Genomic DNA, 19,865 nt, shown 5'->3' on the forward strand with positions numbered 1-19,865 from the left:
TAGGAGCTTTAGCATTAGAAAATGTATTGCATCCTTAGAACTGGATAGAATGGGCTAGGTTATCGTATTTTTGGACACGAAGTGCAGCAATTTAGTTTTATTATGCTATAATCGTAATGCAATCCATTTAGGCTAAGTTTGACGAGACATCCGAGAGCAAGCTTTAAATAGGATTAGTCCATTCACGTGAGGAATCATGGTTTGGAGTGTTTGCCCTCAACATAGAACACATAAACATCTTTGAATAGAGAAAAACCCTTAATTGCTTCAAGTAACTCAATAGGAGGACCCAACGCTTTTAATTATCTGTTTTAACACCCACTTGCTCATATTTTCTGTAATTAGCAATTAGAATAGAAAACATTAGAGTTTATTCATGATTATTAATGTTTTATACAAATGCCTGCTTATTGAATGATGCTTCAATAAATGAAACAAGTTCCCTGAGTTCGATACTCGGTTTCTTACCATTTTATTATTACTTGCAAGACTCGGTACACTTGCCGATAAGATGTCGCATTCACAGTAACTAGTGGAGCCGACGGAACAAGTTTTTGGCGTCGTTGCCGAGGAACTTCTTTCCATTTGGGAAGTATAGTTCAGTTTGTAGGCATTAATTCTTTATTCTTTGATTTATTGTTTTTGTGAATATTTAGTTAGTACACAATTTGTTTTTCTCTTGAATCGGTTAACCACTATTCTTGCTAGTGCTTTGTATGCACTTTAGATCTTTTGCAGGTGATTTGGTTGATTTGGACTTGGAGATTGAAGCTACTTGCAGACGAAACAACACAGAAAAGGACGAGAAAAAACTTGCAAGAAAGGGCAGTACCAATTCTAGAGGAGCCTTGTTCATCGGAGTCATCTTTTGTTTTTCCACAACCAAGGGAATCTCATACAAATGCATCTGAAGCTCACAGGATGGCTGAAGATCAACCTCGCAGAGTAACCCTTGAGGACTATTCTAGTTCTACTATGCCGTAATTCTTTACAAGCATCACACGACCAGAGGTTCAGGCACATAACATCACTTACCCTCATTCTTTAATTCAGTTGATACAAGGAAACTTATTTCATGGTCTACCCAACGAGGACCCATATGTACATTTGGTAACATATATCGAGATATGCAATACTGTCAAGATTTCCCATGTGCCCGAAGACGCAATTAGGCTGAGCTTGTTTTCATTTTCACTATCTGGAGAAGCCAAGAGATGGCTACACTTATTCAAGGGCAACAGTTTGAAGACTTGGGATGAGGTTGTTGACAAATTTCTGAAAAAGTATTTTTCTGAGTAAAAAACTGCAGAGGGAAAGGCTACTATTTCTTCATTCCACCAGTTTCCTGATGAGCCATTGAGTGAAGCGTTGGAACGATTTCATAGCTTGCTGCGGAAAACTCCAACTCACAGATTCTCTGGACCTATTCAGCTTAATATCTTCATTGATGGGTTAAGGCCACAGTCAAAGTAGTTACTTGACACTTATGCTAGGGGAAAAATTAAATTGAAGACCCCAGAAGAGGCAATGGAATTGATTGAAAACATGGCTGCTAGTGATCATGCTATCTTGCGTGGCAGGACACACATTCCCACCAAGAGAAGTTTGTTAGAACTTTCATCACAGGATGCTTTGTTGGCACATAACAAGTTGCTGTCCAAGTAGCTTGAGACCTTAACAAAGACATTAAGTAAGTTGCCAACTCAATTAAATGTTAGCCAACCTTCACATTCTACTATTTTGCAGGTTGGAGGTTGCACTATTTGTGGTGGAGTTCACGAGTCTTGTTGCTGTATTCCCATTGATGAAATAACATACGAAGTAATTACATGGGGAACCAGCCAAGAGCAAATTTTAATGGAGGTGGATACTCAGGTTTCCAACATGGCCTGCCAGCAGCAAGGACAGTAGAGAACTCACCTAGGGAACCAATTCAACAAAGACCAGGGTGGGCCATCCAATAGGCCGTAGCAATAAGGGCCTAACTTGTATGAGAGGAAGACCAAGATGAAAGAGACTCTTGCTCAATTTATGCTGGTTTCTAAGTCAAATCATAAGAGCACGGAATCGGCTATCAAAAACCTTGAAATTCAGGTGGGACAGTTGGCCAAACAATTGGTAGACAAGCCTTCAAGAAGTTTTGGAGCCAATACAGAAAATAATCCAAAGGAAAAGTGTAAGGCTGTCATGACCAGAGGTAGAAGGGCCATTATTTCTGAAGATGAGGGGAGACTAGTTGCTGAGAACCAAGAATTAGTTGTTGAAGAAGAAAAAGAAGAAGAGAAGGAAGAGGAAGAAGACAAGTTGAAGGAGGAACCAATAATTGATGAAAAGAAAGAAATAAATGAAGAGGAGAATAAATAAAAATAAAAAGAAAAACAAAAAGAAAAAGAAAAAAATGAGAAGAGAGAAGATGAGAAGAAGCGTAAGAGTGAGCGTGCCCGTGAGAAGAAGAAGAAGGCAACTCCATCTGAAGGGAAAAAGGTGCCATACCCATTGGTACCCTCAAAGAAGGACAAGGAATGACATCTAGCTCGGTTCCTTGATATCTTCAAGAAATTGGAGATTACTATGCCCTTTGGAGAGGCCTTACAACAAATGCCGTTCTACTCTAAGTTCTTGAAGGACATGCTAATGCGAAAGATCAAGTATATTCATAGTGACACTATTGTTGTGGAAGGAAATTGTAGTGTAGTGATTCAACGCATCCTTCCACCCAAGCACAAGGATCTCAGAAGTGTCACCATTCCTTGCTCTATCGGGGCAGTTTCTGTTGGTAAAGCTCTCATTGATCTGGGAGCCAGTATTAATTTGATGTCGCTCTCCATGTGTAGGAGGATAGGAGAGCTGGAAGTAATCCCAACAAGAATAACGCTGCAGTTAGCAGACCGCTCCATTACCAGGCCGTATGGAGTGATTGAGGATGTTTTGGTCCGATTTAAGCACTTCACTTTCCCGGCTGATTTCGTTGTCATGGACATTGAAGAGGATGCTGAGATACCCTTGATTTTGGGACGTCCTTTCTTGTTAACCGCAAGTTGTGTGGTGGACATGGGAAAGGGGAAGTTAGAAATGGGCATTGAAGATCAAAAGATCAGTTTTGATCTATTTGATGAAGAAAAGAAATTGCTAGACCAAAATGTTTGTTTGCAGGTGAAGGAGTTTGCAGAAGAGGTTCTGAAGGTGGGAACCAAGTTTGACCCTGACCCATGAAGAACTATGCATCAAGCTAATGACGTTAAACGAGCGCTTGCTGGGAGGCAACCCAGTCCCTTTTTAATTTCATTTTCATTGCATCTAGTCAGAGTTTGCTTGTTTGTGGTTGTATGAAACAATTATCAGTATGTTTTGCATTGGCATAAGGGGTTGATTAAGCTTCTTTGAAGCTATGGACGAAAAATAACTTAGAAATTTTTTTCAGTGATCCACTTGCTAAGCATGCCCTACGCGCTAAGCAAATCTTTCTTCATGCGCTAAGCAAGTCATCGCTTGCACTAAGCGCATCAACCCCTGTTTATTGGCTGATAGGGTCCCGCTAAGTGTGAGCCCTATGTGCTAAGCCAAAAAATACTCTTTGTGATTTCATTTTCTAGAATTGGGCTAAGCGAGTCATCTCGCTAAGAGCACAGCCTCATCTTGCTAAGCACACTGACGCACTAAGCGTTATTCCTCTCTGTTGGATCATTTGAGAATTGGGCCCAGCGGGTCAGCCCGCTAAGCCCAAATAACTCTTGGGTTTGGGATTGCGCTAAGCGAGAGGGATGCGCTAAGCGCGACCCACTACTGCATCAGGGAGCGTGTTAATTTGCTAAGTCGGCCCATGATCCGCTAAGCGTGAGTTGCAGGCCAATCAAAGTTGCAGAACTCGCTAAGTGTGACTCTTCGCGCTAAGCCCAATTCCTTCTCTGGAATTTTAAATTTTTCCATTGGGCTGAGCAAGTTTACCTGCTAAGCGCACGAGTTTAAAAACTCAAACATCATTTTATGCTCACTTGCGAGCTCACATGCTAAGCGAGGCAGTTGAAACTGCAAAAAATAAGGCTTAACTGCCTTAGGCAATTACATTTTGTGCTTTTAATTTATACCTCATTCCGCTTTCGTTGCTTTTCATCTGCACTGCACCTTCATTTTCTGCTTTGCTTCATTGCTTCCTTTTGCTTTCATTTTCGGCAATCCAAGTAAGTACACTCACTTTGCTTTCTATTTTTTTTTTCAGTTTTTAAACCTTAGGGTAGAGGACTTGGTTACAGTTCAAAACTTTAATTTTTTTAAATGATTGAATGCTGTTAGGTCAGTTTTTAGCGAGCATGTTGTTAGGGGTTTTGTTGCACACATAATGTATGTGGTTTTGATGTTCTTTGCTTAGGATCTCAGGCCTAATAGGGGCTTGTGTTGAGGGGCTGAAAAGCCCCAATGTTTCTAGATTTTTCAATGATCTCGCTATGCGCACCTGTGCGCTAAGCAAGATCATCAATTTTTTATGAATATCTAGGTTTCCAGATGAACTCGCTAAGTTGGCCCTGACCCGCTAAGCGAGTTCATCATTTTTGTTTGAATGTTTGAATGCTTGCATGAACTCGCTTAGCCATTGCACTTAGGCTTAGCGAGCATTTAAATTTCCAGTTATTTTGTGAGTTTGTATAAACTCGCTAAGTCGGCATGCCGCGCTTAGCGAGTTAGTGTGCTTAGTTCAGACTCTGGGAGTCTTTTTATCTTCCGTTGGTGGCTAAGCGAGTGACTCTCGCTAAGCCACTCAGCCATAAAGGCTGAATAAGCCTGGGCTAAGCGACCCTGTCTCGCTAAGCCCAAGGCACTTGTGTTTTTCTGAGTTTTTGTTCATGTGCTAAGCCAGCCCTGCTCGTTAAGTGCAATTTCTTCTTTATTTTGTTTAATGTTGGAATTGGGCTTAGCGAGCATGCTCACTAAGCCAATTATGTTCCAGAGGTCTGTTTGGGCTAAGCGCCAGCTGGCGCTAAGCCTGTTTAGTGTGTCGCGCTAAGCGCACCCTGCGCGCTATGTGTAATTATCTCTCTGATTTAGAATAAGGCTTAGCGAGCCCTGCTCGCTTAGCCACTATGGTCTGTCAGGCTAAGCGAGGATGTCTTGCTTAGCCAGAGTTATGTTTTTGTGTTGATGCGCTAAGCGCGCATCTGTTGCGCTAAGCGCATGAGTTAATTTTCATAAGGTGCGCTAAGCGAGCAGTTTCACTAAGCACCCAGTCTATTTTTTAGTTTTATTTTTCTGCTTTCAGTTCAAATAAAAACCTGTCTAACTTGTTTTTTGTGGTTCTTTTGATGCAAATGACTTCTAGAAAGAGGAAAGCATCAGCCTCCCAACCTTGGGAACCATACGATACGACAAGATTCGTTTCTGAGGTCGCATGGGAACGTTATGCTCAGAATGTTCACTCCTGGAAAATCCTTCCAGAAAGGAATGTGAATCTTTTTGTGACTGAGTATGACGAGCTTAGACGGGAGCTGATCCAGAGGAACTGGCACAGGGCCTTGACCTAGTATGAAGATGGTCACATTGACGTGGCCTTGGTCAAGGTGTTTTATTCGAATTTGTACGACCCAAAAGACAATTCTCCCCGCCAGCGCCTGGTTTGAGTCTGAGGGAAGCTGATCAAGTTTGATAGGGAGACGCTGAATGCTTTCCTGGAGACACCACCTATCATCCATCTAGGAGAGCAGTACACATCCTATTCTTTGTTTTGTAGGTCGTGTCCAGATCCTCAGGAGTTTGCGGCCAGATTATGCATCCCAGGGCGCGGGTTTGTTCTGAATGCTGGAGGAGTGCCCTGGAAGCTCCTAAGGAAGGATCTCACGACATTAGCACAAACCTGGAGCATCCTCTCATATTCTAACCTTGCCCCCACATCTCACACATCAGATTTAAATATGGATAGGGCAAGGTTAGTTTATGCTTTGGTTATGAAGATGGACATGGATGTGGGCCCCTTCATTTTTGGACAGATTTCTCAGATGACCCAGTCCAACTCCTCCAGGCTTGGATTTCCAGCTCTTATCATAGCATTGTGCGTAGCCCGAGGAGTCATCTCAGATTCTCTGACTTTTGAGTCACTCAGATCAACCATTAATTTGGCCTACATAAAGAAGAATTGCTGGAACCTGGATGACCCTTCGATCACATTTCCAGGGACCCACAAGGTCAGGGCTAGAGGATCTGAGGGCCCATCTTCATCCGATCCCCCTACTTCTACTGCACCAACTCCCTTACCACCATCAGTACTAGCTACTCTTGGCACCTCTGCTCAGAGTTCAGACATTGTAGTGCCGATGCTATAGAGCCTTCACCATGGTTTATACCTGGTGATGCAGAGTATCCATGCTTTGGCTCAGCATCATCCCATTATGAGCATGAAGGAGTTTTCATCTTAGGTGGCCTGACCAAGTGTCCAGCCTTCTTCTTTTGGGGGAGGTGAGGCCTCCATAGCCTAGGAGCCTCAGCCAGAGCCAGAGGCCGCTGCTCAAGAGGCTGATCCAGAGGATATTCCAGAGGCCACCCCAGTTTCTCAAGAGGACATTGTAGAGGCTACTCCAGAGACTACTCTGTAGGCATCACCAGTGATTACACTTGTGCTGGAGCTTTCTGAGGAGGAGGACGATGCTGCAGATATGGATTATGCAACAAATTTGGAAGAAACAAAGAGTTCTTGAGACCCATGGCAGGCTTCAGAGTAGGATACACTTCAACCGGCCCAGGATATCCTTTCTTCTCCACATGATGACTCCTCTACAGCACCACAGGACCCATGACAGGATTTGGATTTTATTTTCCTGCCTTTGAAACACTTTATTATTATTTTCGGCTTTTAGTACATTTTATGTTTTGGTTTATATTTTTGTTTCAGTTTTGAATTTCAGTTTTTAGTTGTTAACTTAGTTTGCATGTTTTAAAGCTTGTCGAACAGTTTACATTTTCATATTTAAGCAGTGGTTGTTTAATTCGAAAATTTCATGTTTGTTGAATGGTTTGAAATGATCGATGCATGAATTGAGTGAAGTGTAATGCATAGATCATATGCTTGGAATAAGCATGCAGTGATTAGAAGAGAAAGAACATGGATTAGGATCATGACTGAAAATGTTAGTTAGTTTGACAGATTGATTGTGAAGGTAATCATTAGCCACAACCCAGTGAGCGTGTGATATTTAATTGTTAGAGAATGACTAGCATTGAGTAATGATTTTTGCATGAATCTCTGATTATGGAATGAATGCATGAGTTTGAAAATGATGAAGGCCATGATAGATTGAAACAACCACTTAGCCAAAAAGCTTACCTTGTGAATGAATGATATATCCTTTTCACCCATGTTGAGCTGAAAATCTGATTGCTTGACTTGAACCTTGAGCTTGTGAAATTATATCTCCATCTACCTTGTCTTAGGTTGTAGGAGAGCATTGTGGTTCAAAGAAAAATTGTCCCAAATTTGGGGGAGTTTATTGGGTGACAACAATTGTGGTAAGAAGATGATAGCTCACACAATAAAATCAATAAGCAGCAAGTAAAAAGATGCTAAATTAATTTTTATAAAAAAAGAGGAAATCTCAAAAATAAAAGCTGAGTGTGCGCTGTTATCTAAGAAAAGTGAAGCTAAGTGCTGAAAGGCAAATAATTGAAGTTGGAAATCAAAAGGAAAAGAGTTGATCTAAGGATGAATGCTCTCCTAGAACTTAAGTTTTTGCATCCTAGAAAAACCATGATTTGCATGCAGCCCGGCCTCAATACAAGCCTAGAAAAGTCCTTCGGATTCAATTTGTGTGTTTATGATTGTATGGCATGAGATGAATTGCAAAGATTGAGACTTGTGTTGGTTTTTGATTGAGAAATAGCCTTAACCACTTGTGCTTGAGTGAAACAGTGACTATGAGGCATTGGTTGATGACCCTTCCTTGATATCTGTCTTGCTTACTAGCTTATTTGAATTGTGTTGTTTAATAATCATGTTCATATCTTTGAAGAGCTGCATGTCTTGTGAAAAGCTGTTGATTGAAACATTGTATGCCACTCATGTCATGTGATTGAATTCTTTGGAACAAACACCTTTGTGAATAACCACCGTGATTTTATCACTTGAGGACAAGTGAACTGTTCTTTCTTTGCTTGAGGACAAGCAAAACTGTAAATTTGGGGGAGTTCTCACCTATCTATATTCTCTCGTTAGCTCCTCGCGGTGTTGTTTTGATATCTCTTAGGTTCACGCCCGTTAATCTGAATGCAGAGTTCTATATACCAAATCATAGACAAGGTTAACATTAACATTCAGGGTCAAATACCCACTCAAAATTAAAATGGACTACAATTGAGTTCTTGGAGTCCACATACAAAAGACATTTTGAAAATCTGATCATGCCCATGTGACTGGGGTTCAGTGAAGGTCACAAAAATGACATCAATTTTATAAAAAAAAAACCAACTTTTACAACATCTCATTTACAAAGGTTTTTCAAATGAAGTGTAAAAGCATCCAATAACAATACCCAAATCACAAAAGATACTAAGAGAGGCTCAGACTAACTAGGAGAAGGCATAGAAAACATGATAACCTCAAAGAAACTGCAAAGGGAGGGGCTTCATTCTTTACCAAATCCTCAAGTTGAGTTTTGGAGATTCCTCTCTGATTAAAGTGTTCCTCTCCATGCGGCGGTCTGGCAATAAGCGGAGGTGGTTCATGGCGGTCATTGGTGGTCGTGGGTGGTGGAGGAGGAGGTTCTAGGGTTTTCGTGAGAGTTTTGGAGAGAGAGAAAGAGTGAAAAACACGTTCTTTCTCGCTATTAGTCATATTTGTAACTTGGAAGACTCGTCCGGACCATGCAGTTGCACAAGGATAATTCAAACAACACTTCAATTGATCCAAATTAATCAAGTAATTAAATAATACAAGAAATACATCAAAGATCTAGCTTCAGTTATTGATATTTTAGGGCGTTAAATTTTGCATAGTTACAATTTATTGACTTTGTATACAATTGATCTTAGTTTGTTTTCTATTGTTTGAAAAGGCACATGGCTACACCACCAAGCTCTCCTCCCCACTTGTCATTAGATGCTTCATAGTCTACGTATAAAAAGAGTAAACAATCCAGAACGACTAAGAAGATTGTCTGTCAGGCGTTTGGAGGAGCAGAAGCTACTGGTTCATGTGGATCTTGACACTAGGAAAGCTTTAGGCCCACATAGAAAGACATTCAAGGCCTATTTAGGGATCATTGCTCGAGAAAAGGTTGATATCCTTTATCACAATTGGAAACAAGTGCCTAAAGTTAAAGGAACAACTAATTTAGGACGACATTTTGGTATTTCCGTAAAACACTCTATGTTATAGTAATTCAATGTAGTTAGATTGCATTATTTTGTCATTCACTAACTATTACATAATTTTTTTTATAATTATGGTATTGATCCAAAGAATTGGAAGGAATTTCTTGCTAGTCACAAAACCCCTTATTGGCAAGTAAAAATTGAAACTTGTTTTTCAAAATCACATTTATAATCTAATTTAGTATTTTGCTGAAACTATGTCTAATTTATCACAGGAAGTCAGAAAGAAGGCTCAGGCAATCCAAAAACACAACACCACCACACACATGTTGTCTCATGAGGGTTATGAGTTCCTTGAGGAAAAGCTCATAGAGGCAAAAAAGAAACAACAAGAAGACCAAGCAGCTCAATTTAGGAGTTCATAAATTATTGACCCATCATCTCCCATTCTAGGACATGAGATGTGATTAATGGCTCACACCAAATGATTAGGGGATATGACAATTAAGGCCACACAACAAATTTCTAATAGGATTGTAAGTTAAATTATTTTTCTTCAATCCAATTTTATATAACAAAAGGACTTGTTGATGAATTTCTTTCTGTTGTAGAAATCCCTGCAAGAGTAGTGCACCCTGGGTACCTTTGTACCCCCAAGGATGTGAAGATGTACTCACTGCTGCCATTGGATGACCAAAGCACCCTGATTGTGTTCGTGCTGCTAAAGTCAGTGTCACCATCAACTGTTACTTTAGAAGATCATGTGGCTCCTAGACTTCATCATTGTTGACCCCACAACAACTAGCTCAGTTGACAAAGAGCCTTAAAGAGCAAGTGCGTAGATGTCGCAACCTACCCTTTTGCGGGTGAGCGAGGCGAGGCTCACGGGTGCGTCTTCCATGGGAGGAAAATGCGCGGAGTCGCCACCAACGTTTATTGAAAGGAAAACGTTGGAAAAAAACCAAAGGAAACTGGTCATAAAGAATATTCCAGATTCAGGAGTTATGTTTACGCTTGAGGAAGATATTAACACCTCTCACGTTTGTCCCAAAGGACAACAACCTTAGATTAGAGTTGTGTGAAATCATGTATCCTAAATTTTTTGTCTCTTTTTATTTTTGAGGTCGACAAAAGCTAGGCTTTTGCTCCTACGTATCCTCCATCAAAGAGGAAATCAGACCTACGTAGTTCTTTCAAAAGACAGCAAAGTGACGTGTTGATTTCTATGCTTTTGAACGGTCCATGTTAACCGATAAAAGCAAAGAGGACCATTTAAGGCGTTGGACCTTAAAACGGTTTTCAGTGATTTTTGTGGACAAAGCTTGATTTGTGAGTTGATTTTAGCCTTAGTTTCACTTTGGTTATTAGTCAATTCATTCGAGGAAACTTCCAAAGCAAAAATGTCTGATCGATTTTTTTATTATTTTATTCAAAGGTATTTTGATTATTTTATTATTATTTTGCTTTTTTTTTGTTTAACCGAGGTTACAGCATGAACGATCAGCTAGATTTTGTTTTAACAGTGATCAAACGAGATTACAACGCAAACGATCGGTTGAAATTCATTTTATCATTTATTAGGCGAGAAAATGGCTTAAATGATCGGTTAAAGCTCGTTAAAAATGGAAGAAAAGAAACCGAAATTGAACGAAATAAAGATGAAAGCCAAAAAAACAGGAAATTAATTAAAAATCTCGGATTTGGAAACTTACCCGTTGAAGAACATAGAATGGATGAAGAACGGTGAAGAACTGATGTGCCATCATTTTCTTCTATTTTCTAAACCCTTTTTGCACGATTTTAATTATTGGTTGGTCTTAATTGTCAATTAATCAGGCAGTTTTATTATTTGGGCTCATTTAGCTAATTTGATGTTTTTAATCTAATTTCAGGAATTAATGGAACATTGGGCTTAATCCGGATTTTGGTTATGGACATGAAGAGGGCAAATAAAGCAGTGCTTACCTTAGTTAATTTCTAATTAGGAAATTTCGCAATTTTATTTTATGTTGTTCAGTGTTTATTTCGTTTTGGGCCATTGTATTGTAATAGGGCCCAGTGACTTTGAGTGACTCTTTTTAAATAGCAGCCTTGGGAATTCTTTTCGGCATCATCAATGTAGAAGCAAGCTTCATGATTATGAATCAAGTTGATTCAAGTAGTTTTGATGATGACAAAAAGCCCAAAGAATCATGTCAAGATTGACTCAACAAGTTCAAGATCAAAATTAATTTCAAGTTTCATGAGAAGAATCAAGAAGATTCAAGAATCAAGAGAAGTTTGATTTCAAGATTCAAGAGAAGAAATCAAGAAGACTTCACAAAGGAAGTATTGAAAAGATTTTTCAAAAAACAAACATAGCACAATTTTGTTTTTCAAAAGAGTTTTTCTCAAAATTTTCTAAGTTACCAGAGTTTTTACTCTCTGGTAATCAATTACTAGTTTCCTATAATCGATTACTAGTGGAAAAGTTTGATTTCAAAAGCTTTTAACTGAATTTGAAACGTTCCAAATTATTTTTAAATGGTGTAATCAATTACAATATATTGGTAATTGATTATCAGTATATCTGAACGTTGAAATTCAAATTCAATTGTGAAGAGTCACATCTTTTCATAAAATGCTTTGTGTAATCGATCATGGTTTTGGTAATCGATTACCAGTGACAAGTTTTGAATAAAAATCAAGAGATATAACTCTTCCAATGTTTTTCTCAATATTTTCTCAAGGTTATAACTCTTTGATGTGCCATCATTTTCTTCTATTTTCTAAACCCTTTTTGCACCATTTTAATTACTGATTAGTCTTAATTGTCAATTAATCAGGCAGTTTTATTATTTGGGCTCATTTACCTAATTTGATGTTTTTAATCTAATTTTAGGAATTAATGAAACATTGGGCTTAATCCGGATTTTGGTTATGGACTTGAAGAGGGCAAATAAAGCAGCGCTTACCTTAGTTAATTTCTAATTAGGAAATTTCGCAATTTTATTTTATGTTGTTCAGTGTTTATTTTGTTTTGGGCCAGAGTATTGTAATAGGGCCCAGTGACTTTGAGTGACTCTTTTTAAATAGAAGCCTTGGGATTCGTGCAAGGCATTCTGTTATGCTATTCATTATTCAGAGCTTTTGTTTTAGGGTTTTACGTTTTTCTACTTTGATGCTACTGTTCACGTAATGCAATTTTACATTTTCTGCTTCTAATTACAGTTTCGTTCTTGCTTCTTCTTCTACTCTCATTTACGTTTCTATTTCATTTACATTTTTGTTCATTTACGTTCTGTTCATTTACGTTTCTGTTTCATGTTTCACTTGCGTTTTCTGTTTGAATCCATGGAAGGCTAGATTTTCTGGTGTTGTTTCCTTTTGAGGATGAAGCCCAACTCTCTTTGAGGTTTCGCTTGTAATGTGGTTTCCTGACAGTTTTCCCTTCACCAGTTATCCCAATTTCGTGAATATTAATCAGTGCACGCTTCGTGTTCGATTAATTGCCTCTGAGCCTAACTTGCGTTCATGCTTAATGGACGAAGGGCTAACTGGTGTATGTGATGCCTAATCACGTATTGAAAACCCTAAGTTGATTTTCGCTTAGTAAATTGAAATAGGGTTGGATTAAGTGGTTGACTGTTAGGGACGAATTCTCCATAACCCAGGATAAGAGAATGGCTTTTGAATCAGAGGAAACAACCCGTTTTTAATATTAGTAGTTTCGTATTCCAGTTTACTTGTTCTGCTCTTTAATTACCAAACAACCAAACCCCCCTCCCCCAATCGTTACTGTTACTGCAAGTATATTATGAACATTTGGTTTGTCACTGCTCATTGGGAAACGACCTAGGATCACTTCCTAGTTACTGCATTTTCATGTTTATTTGATTCAGGTACGGCCTCGATCAAATTTGGCGCCGTTGCCGGGGAGCAGTGTCCAAACGTTCATAATAGCTAGCCAGTGTTGTGTGTTTAATCCTTTCGTGTTTTATGTTTAATTGTTAGTATTGTTTAGTATGTGTGTTAGTGTTGTTTAGTGTCCTGGTATTTTTTTTAATGTGTGTTTTGTTTCAATTTTCCCATTAAGCGTTTTCCCTATTTCAGTTTTGGGTGTTTTGCTGTGAATAGTGTTTTGCGACGGACTTAGCGACCATTTCTGCTGGCGGCAAACCAGAGTAGTAGTAGAAATCCCTTAGCGACGGATTTTAGCGACCACCCATGCTGAATTATTTGTGATTTTTTGTTTTAGTAGCTAGGGTTGTTATTTTTGGCTGAATTTTTTTGTGGTAACTTCTTTTAATCCATATTTTGTGGGAAAAATAGCTAGAGCCTTTAGTTTGGTCAGATTTGAAAGTTCCAAAAAACTAGCAAATTTTGTGTTTGTCAAAACTTCAAACGGCCATAACTTTTGCTCCGGTTATCAGAATTGCAATTGTTATATATGCATTTGGGGTAGAAAAAAATTTCCTACGCCGTGGCAGCTTGCTGTAAGCCGGCTGAGGTCTCCATCGTCCAAAAAAAGCGATTCTGTCAAAAGTTTTTTATTTTTCAAGTTTTATTCACTTATTTTTCTTAACCTACCAATTTTAGCTTTCATAGTTAGACTTTGAATTTTTGTCTGAAATTTTTTGTGCTATCTTCTCATCATTTTATAAGGTTGCTCACAAAATTTCAAGTCATTTGGATATCATTTGAGGGTAGCTGTAGTTCAAACCTACACCTTTATTTACATGACAAGGCAACTAGTTGTGTGCATGCTGAATGTAGTGTATGACTAGAGGCAATCCATCTGACTTACAACCCTTTGATCCTGAGATAGATAGGACATTTCACAGATTAGTTAGGCATCATTTTATACCTTTTGATCATTCTGAGCATTCCATAACTGGTGAATCTGTGCATTCTGTTATTGGTGATTTTGAACATCCTGATCTTGAGCATTATAATTTTGAGCATTCTGATTCTGAGCATTCTGATTTTGCACATTCTGAGAACATGGTACAACCTCCACCCCGTGAGAGGACTCTAAGGGAAATGGCTGCACCTGATTTCACCTACGAAAGCTTGTGCATCCAATACCCTGATGAGGATGTCCCATATGTTCTTAAAACTGGACTGATTCATTTGCTTCCAAAGTTTCATGGCCTTGCAAGTGAAGACCCACACAAACATTTGAAAGAATTTCACATTGTCTGCTCCACCATGAAACCCCCAGATGTCCAAGAGGATCACATATTTCTGAAGGCTTTTCCTCATTCATTAGAGGGAGTGGCAAAGGACTGGCTGTATTACCTTGCTCCAAGGTCCATCACGAGCTGGGATGACCTTAAGAGAGTATTCTTAGAAAAAATTTTCCTTGCTTCCAGGACCACAGCCATCAGGAAGGATATCTCAGGTATTAGACAACTCAGTGGAGAGAGCCTGTATGAGTACTGGGAGAGATTTAAGAAACTATGTGCTAGTTGCCCCCACCATCAGATTTCAGAACAGCTTCTTCTCCAATATTTTTATGAAGGACTCAGTAATATGGAGAGAAGTATGATAGATGCTGCCAGTGGTGGAGCCCTTGGAGTCATGACTCCTGCTGAAGCCAGAAATTTAATTGAGAAGATGACCTCCAACTCCCAGCAGTTTAGCACCAGAAATGATGCCATAGTCATTAGAGGAGTGCATGAGGTAGCTACAAACCCATCTGCATCATCTGAAACTAAGAAGCTTGAAGGAAAACTGGATGCATTGGTTAACTTGGTAACCCAGCTGGCCTTGAATCAGAAATTTGTACCTGTCGCAAGGGTTTGTGGTTTGTGCTCCTCTGCTGACCACCATACAGACCTTTGCCCTTCCATGCAACAACCTGGAGCAATTGAGCAGCCTGAAGCTTATGCTGCAAATATTTACAATAGACCTCCTCCACCTCAGCAGCAAAATCAACCACAGTAGAACAATTATAACCTCTCCAGCAACAGATACAACCCTGGATGGAGGAATCACCCTAACCTCAGATTGTCCAGCCCTCAGCAACAACAACAGCAGCCTGCTCCTTCCTTCCAAAATGCTGCTGGCCCAAGCAGACCATACATTCCTCCACCAATCCAACAACAGCAACAACCCCAGAAATAGCCAACAGTTAAGGCCCCTCCACAACCTTCCCTCGAAGAACTTGTGAGGCAAATGACTATGCAGAACATGCAGTTTCAGCAAGAGACCAGAGCCTCCATTCAGAGCTTAACCAATCAGATGGGACAATTGGCTACCCAATTGAATCAACAACAGTCCCAGAATTCTGATAAGCTGCCTTCTCAAGCTGTCCAAAATCCCAAAAATGTCAGTTCCATTTCATTGAGGTCGGGAAAGCAGTGTCAAGGACCTCAACCCGTAGCACCTTCCTCATCTGCAAATGAACCTGCCAAACTTCACTCTACTCCAGAAAAAGGTGATGACAAAAATTTACCTAACAATTTTTGTGCAGGTGAGTCTTCTTCCACAGGTAATTCTGATTTGCAGAAGCAGCACACTCCCCCTCTTCCATTCCCTCTAAGAGCAGTTTCCAACAAAAAAAATGGAAGAGGCAGAGAAAGAGATCTTGGAAACGTTTAGAAAAGTAGAGGTAAACATACCTCTGTTGGATGCAATAAAGCAAATTCCAAGATATGCCAAATTCTTGAAGGAGCTGTGCACTAATAAGCGGAAGCTTAAAGGAAGTGAACGAATTAGCATGGGCAGAAATGTCTCCGCATTGATTGGTAAATCTGTTTCTCAAATTCCTGAAAAATGCAAAGATCCAGGTACATTCAGCATACCTTGTATTATAGGGAATAGTAAGTTTGACAATGCCATGCTAGATTTAGGAGCCTCTGTTAGTGTTATGCCTCTGTCGATTTTTAATTCTCTATCTCTAGGTCCCTTGCAGTCAACTGATGTGGTAATTCATTTAGCTAATAGAAGTGTTGCCTATCCTGTTGGTTTCATAGAAGATGTCTTAGTTAGAGTTGGTGAACTAATTTTCCCTGTTGATTTTTATATCTTGAATATGGAAGATGGATTTTCTCAAGGATCAGTTCCCATCATTCTAGGCAGACCCTTTATGAAAACTGCTAGAACTAAGATAGATGTTTATGCAGGCACACTGTCTATGGAGTTTGGTGACATAACTGTTCATTTTAATATTCTGGATGCTATGAAATACCCATATGAAGATCTTTCTGTATTTCATGCTGAAATAATTGACCATGTTGTTGATGAATACATGACTGATCTTTATTCTAATCTGCATCTTCTCACTCTTCATGCATTGAGTCTGAAATTGTACTTGATCATATGTCTGAATTTGATGCTGAGAGTGAATCTGAGAGTGATATTGATTGCATGTCTGGTGGTGGTGTTTTACCTCTCGAGATTGATTTTATAGAGTCAGATAGGACTAACCATGTTTCAGGAAGTACACATACCTCTGACTTTCTTTATGAGGTAAAGGCTGAGAAACCATCTCCTTCTACCACTATCCAGCCGACCACACCAGAATTGAAGCCTTTGCCATCAAATTTAAAATACGCTTACTTGGATGATAGCAAGAGTTTTCCAGTGATTATATCTGCCTCCCTTGCTGATGAGCAAGAGGAGAAGTTGTTGTCAGTTCTCAAGAAGCATAAGAAGGCTATAGGCTGGACCCTGGCGGACATTCCTGGTATTAGCCCATCCACATGTATGCATCGAATAAATTTAGAGGATAGAGCTAAACCAGTAAGACAGCCACAGAGAAGACTCAACCTGGTGATTCTTGATGTAGTGAAGAAAGAGATAACCAAGCTTTTGCAAGCTGGAATCATTTATCCTATCTCCGACAGCCAATGGGTGAGTCCCGTCCAGGTAGTCCGAAGAAGACCGGCCTCACAGTGATCAGAAATGAGAAGGAGGAGCTGATTCCTACTCGGGTGCAGAACAGTTGGAGAGTCTGCATTGACTATAGGAGGTTGAACCAGGTTACCAAAAAGGACCATTTTCCCCTGTCATTCATTGACCAGATGCTTGAACGCCTGGCAGGTAAATCCCACTACTGTTTCCTTGATGGTTTTTCTGGTTATATGCAAATTACTATTGCTCCTGAGGATCAGGAAAAGACCACATTCACCTGCCCCTTCGGCACTTTTGCTTATAGGAGGATGCCTTTCGGCCTGTGCAATGCCCCTGGTACCTTCCAGCGGTGCATGATTAGTATTTTCAGTGATTTTTTAGAAAATTGCATAGAGGTGTTTATGGATGATTTCACTGTATATGGATCCTCTTTTGATGGTTGTTTGAATAGTTTAGAAAAAGTTTTGAATAGATGCATTGAAACTAACCTAGTTCTAAATTTTGAAAAATGTCATTTTATGGTTGAGCAAGGTATAGTTTTAGGCCACATTATTTCCAATAAGGGTATTGAAGTAGATCCTGCAAAAATTTCTGTTATTTCACAATTGCCTTACCCCTCTTGTGTGCGAGAGGTGCGATCTTTTCTTGGTCATGCAGGATTCTACAGGCGCTTTATAAGGGATTTTAGCAAAGTAGCCCTTCCACTGTCCAACTTGTTACAAAAGGAGGTGGAGTTTGACTTTAATGACAGATGCAAAGAGGCTTTTGATTGCCTCAAAAGAGCGTTGACTACCACCCCCATCATCCAGGCACCCGATTGGACAGCCCCTTTTGAACTTATGTGTGATGCATCAAATTATGCATTGGGGGCTGTCCTTGCTCCGAAAATTGATAAATTGCCCAGGGTGATATATTATGCTTCTAGGACTTTAGATGTTGCCCAAGCGAATTATACTACTACTGAGAAAGAGCTTCTAGCCATAGTTTTTGCTCTTGAAAAATTTCGATCTTATTTGCTTGGTACCCGCATTATTGTTTATACTGACCATGCAGCTCTAAAGTACTTGTTGAAGAAGGCTGATTCTAAGCCTAGGTTGATCTGATGGATGCTCTGGCTCCAAGAGTTTGACTTGGAGATCCGTGATAGGAGTGGAGCACAAAATCTAGTTGATGATCATTTGAGTCGGATCGAACGTGTATCTGATGCAGATTCACCTATTCGGGATGATTTCCTGGATGATCATTTGTATATACTGTATAGTATTTCTGACTCTCTTTCTACTCCCTGGTTTGCTAACATTGTCAATTATTTAGTTGCCTCTGTTTTTCCTCCCTTAGCATCTAAGGCCCAAAAAGATAAAATTAAAAGTGATGCTAAGCATTTTATTTGGGATGACCCCTACTTGTGGAAATTGTGCAGTGATCAGGTAATTAGACGATGCATTCCAGATCATGAGACTGACTCAGTCCTGCAGTTCTGTCATTCTTCCGCACCGGGAGGTCATCTAGGTGTTCAAAGGACAGCTCGCAAAGTGCTTGATTGTGGTTTTTATTGGCCCACCATCTTTAAAGATGCGTGGAAGATTTGCAGCACTTGTGAGCAGTGTCAGAGAGCAGGAAATACACTTACATGGCGACAACAAATGCCTCAGCAACCTATGCTATTCTGTGAGGTGTTTGATGTTTGGGGTATAGATTTCATGGGCCCTTTTCCTGTCTCTTTTGGTTATGTTTACATTCTCCTTGCAGTTGACTATGTTTCAAAATGGGTGGAAGCCAAGCCCACTAGAACTAATGATGCTAAAGTTGTTGCAGACTTTGTCAGGTCTAATATGTTTTGCAGGTTTGGAGTACCTAAAGCAATTGTTAGTGATCAAGGAACCCATTTTTGCAACAGGACAATGCATGCCCTGCTTAAAAAGTACGGGGTGGTACACAGGGTATCCACACCATACCACCCCCAGACCAATGGACAGGCAGAAATTTCTAACCGGGAAATCAAGCAAATTTTAGAGAAGATTGTGCAGCCAAGCAGGAAAGATTGGAGTACCAGGCTTGATGATGCTCTCTGGGCACATCGGACTGCCTACAAAGCACCCATAGGAATGTCTCCTTATCGGGTTGTCTTTGGAAAGGCATGTCATCTTCCAGTGGAAATTGAGCACAAAGCTTACTGGGCAGTGAAGACTTGCAACTTCTCTATGGATCAAGCTGGTGAGGAAAGAAAGTTGCAACTGAGTGAGTTAGATGAAATCCGCCTAGAAGCCTACGAGAATGCCAAGTTCTACAAAGAAAAGACCAAGAAGTTCCATGATAGCATGATAGTTAAAAAGGACTTCATGGTTGGGCAAAAAGTGTTATTGTATAATTCTAGGCTTGGACTCATGAGTGGTAAGTTGAGGTCTAAATGGATTAGTCCTTTTGTTGTTACTAATGTTTTTCCTTATGGTACAGTTGAGATCAAAAGCGACTCCACAAACAAGAGCTTCAAGGTCAACGGACATCGACTTAAGCCATTCCTCACGAACCCTTCTTTAGTGGAAGTAGTGGTGGAAGAGACTTCCTTACTCCACCCTACTCTTCCTCACGAACCCTTCTTTAGTGTCTTGACTTTTTGGATCTCCTTATGTTAGATGTTACTCATTCCTTTCATTCCTTGATGTTCATTGAGAAATATGTGAATGTTTTTGTGTGTCTCTCTTTGATATCCTTGGATTTTGTTCTTTGTTTCATTTTGC

The 19,865-nt window shown here is 39.8% G+C and overlaps 1 non-coding gene across 1 annotated transcript; it reads right to left on the bottom strand.

The window, feature by feature from the left end:
- Window positions 1-14,649: 14,649 nt before the first annotated feature.
- Window positions 14,650-14,756, bottom strand: LOC114368509. Its single transcript, XR_003657352.1, has one exon. It is a non-coding gene; the product is annotated as a small nucleolar RNA R71 (small nucleolar RNA).
- Between the last annotated feature and the right edge of the window lie 5,109 nt (window positions 14,757-19,865).

This window comes from Glycine soja, chromosome 1, assembly GCF_004193775.1.
Source record: "Glycine soja cultivar W05 chromosome 1, ASM419377v2, whole genome shotgun sequence".
In the NCBI taxonomy this organism is placed as follows: Eukaryota; Viridiplantae; Streptophyta; class Magnoliopsida; order Fabales; family Fabaceae; genus Glycine; species Glycine soja.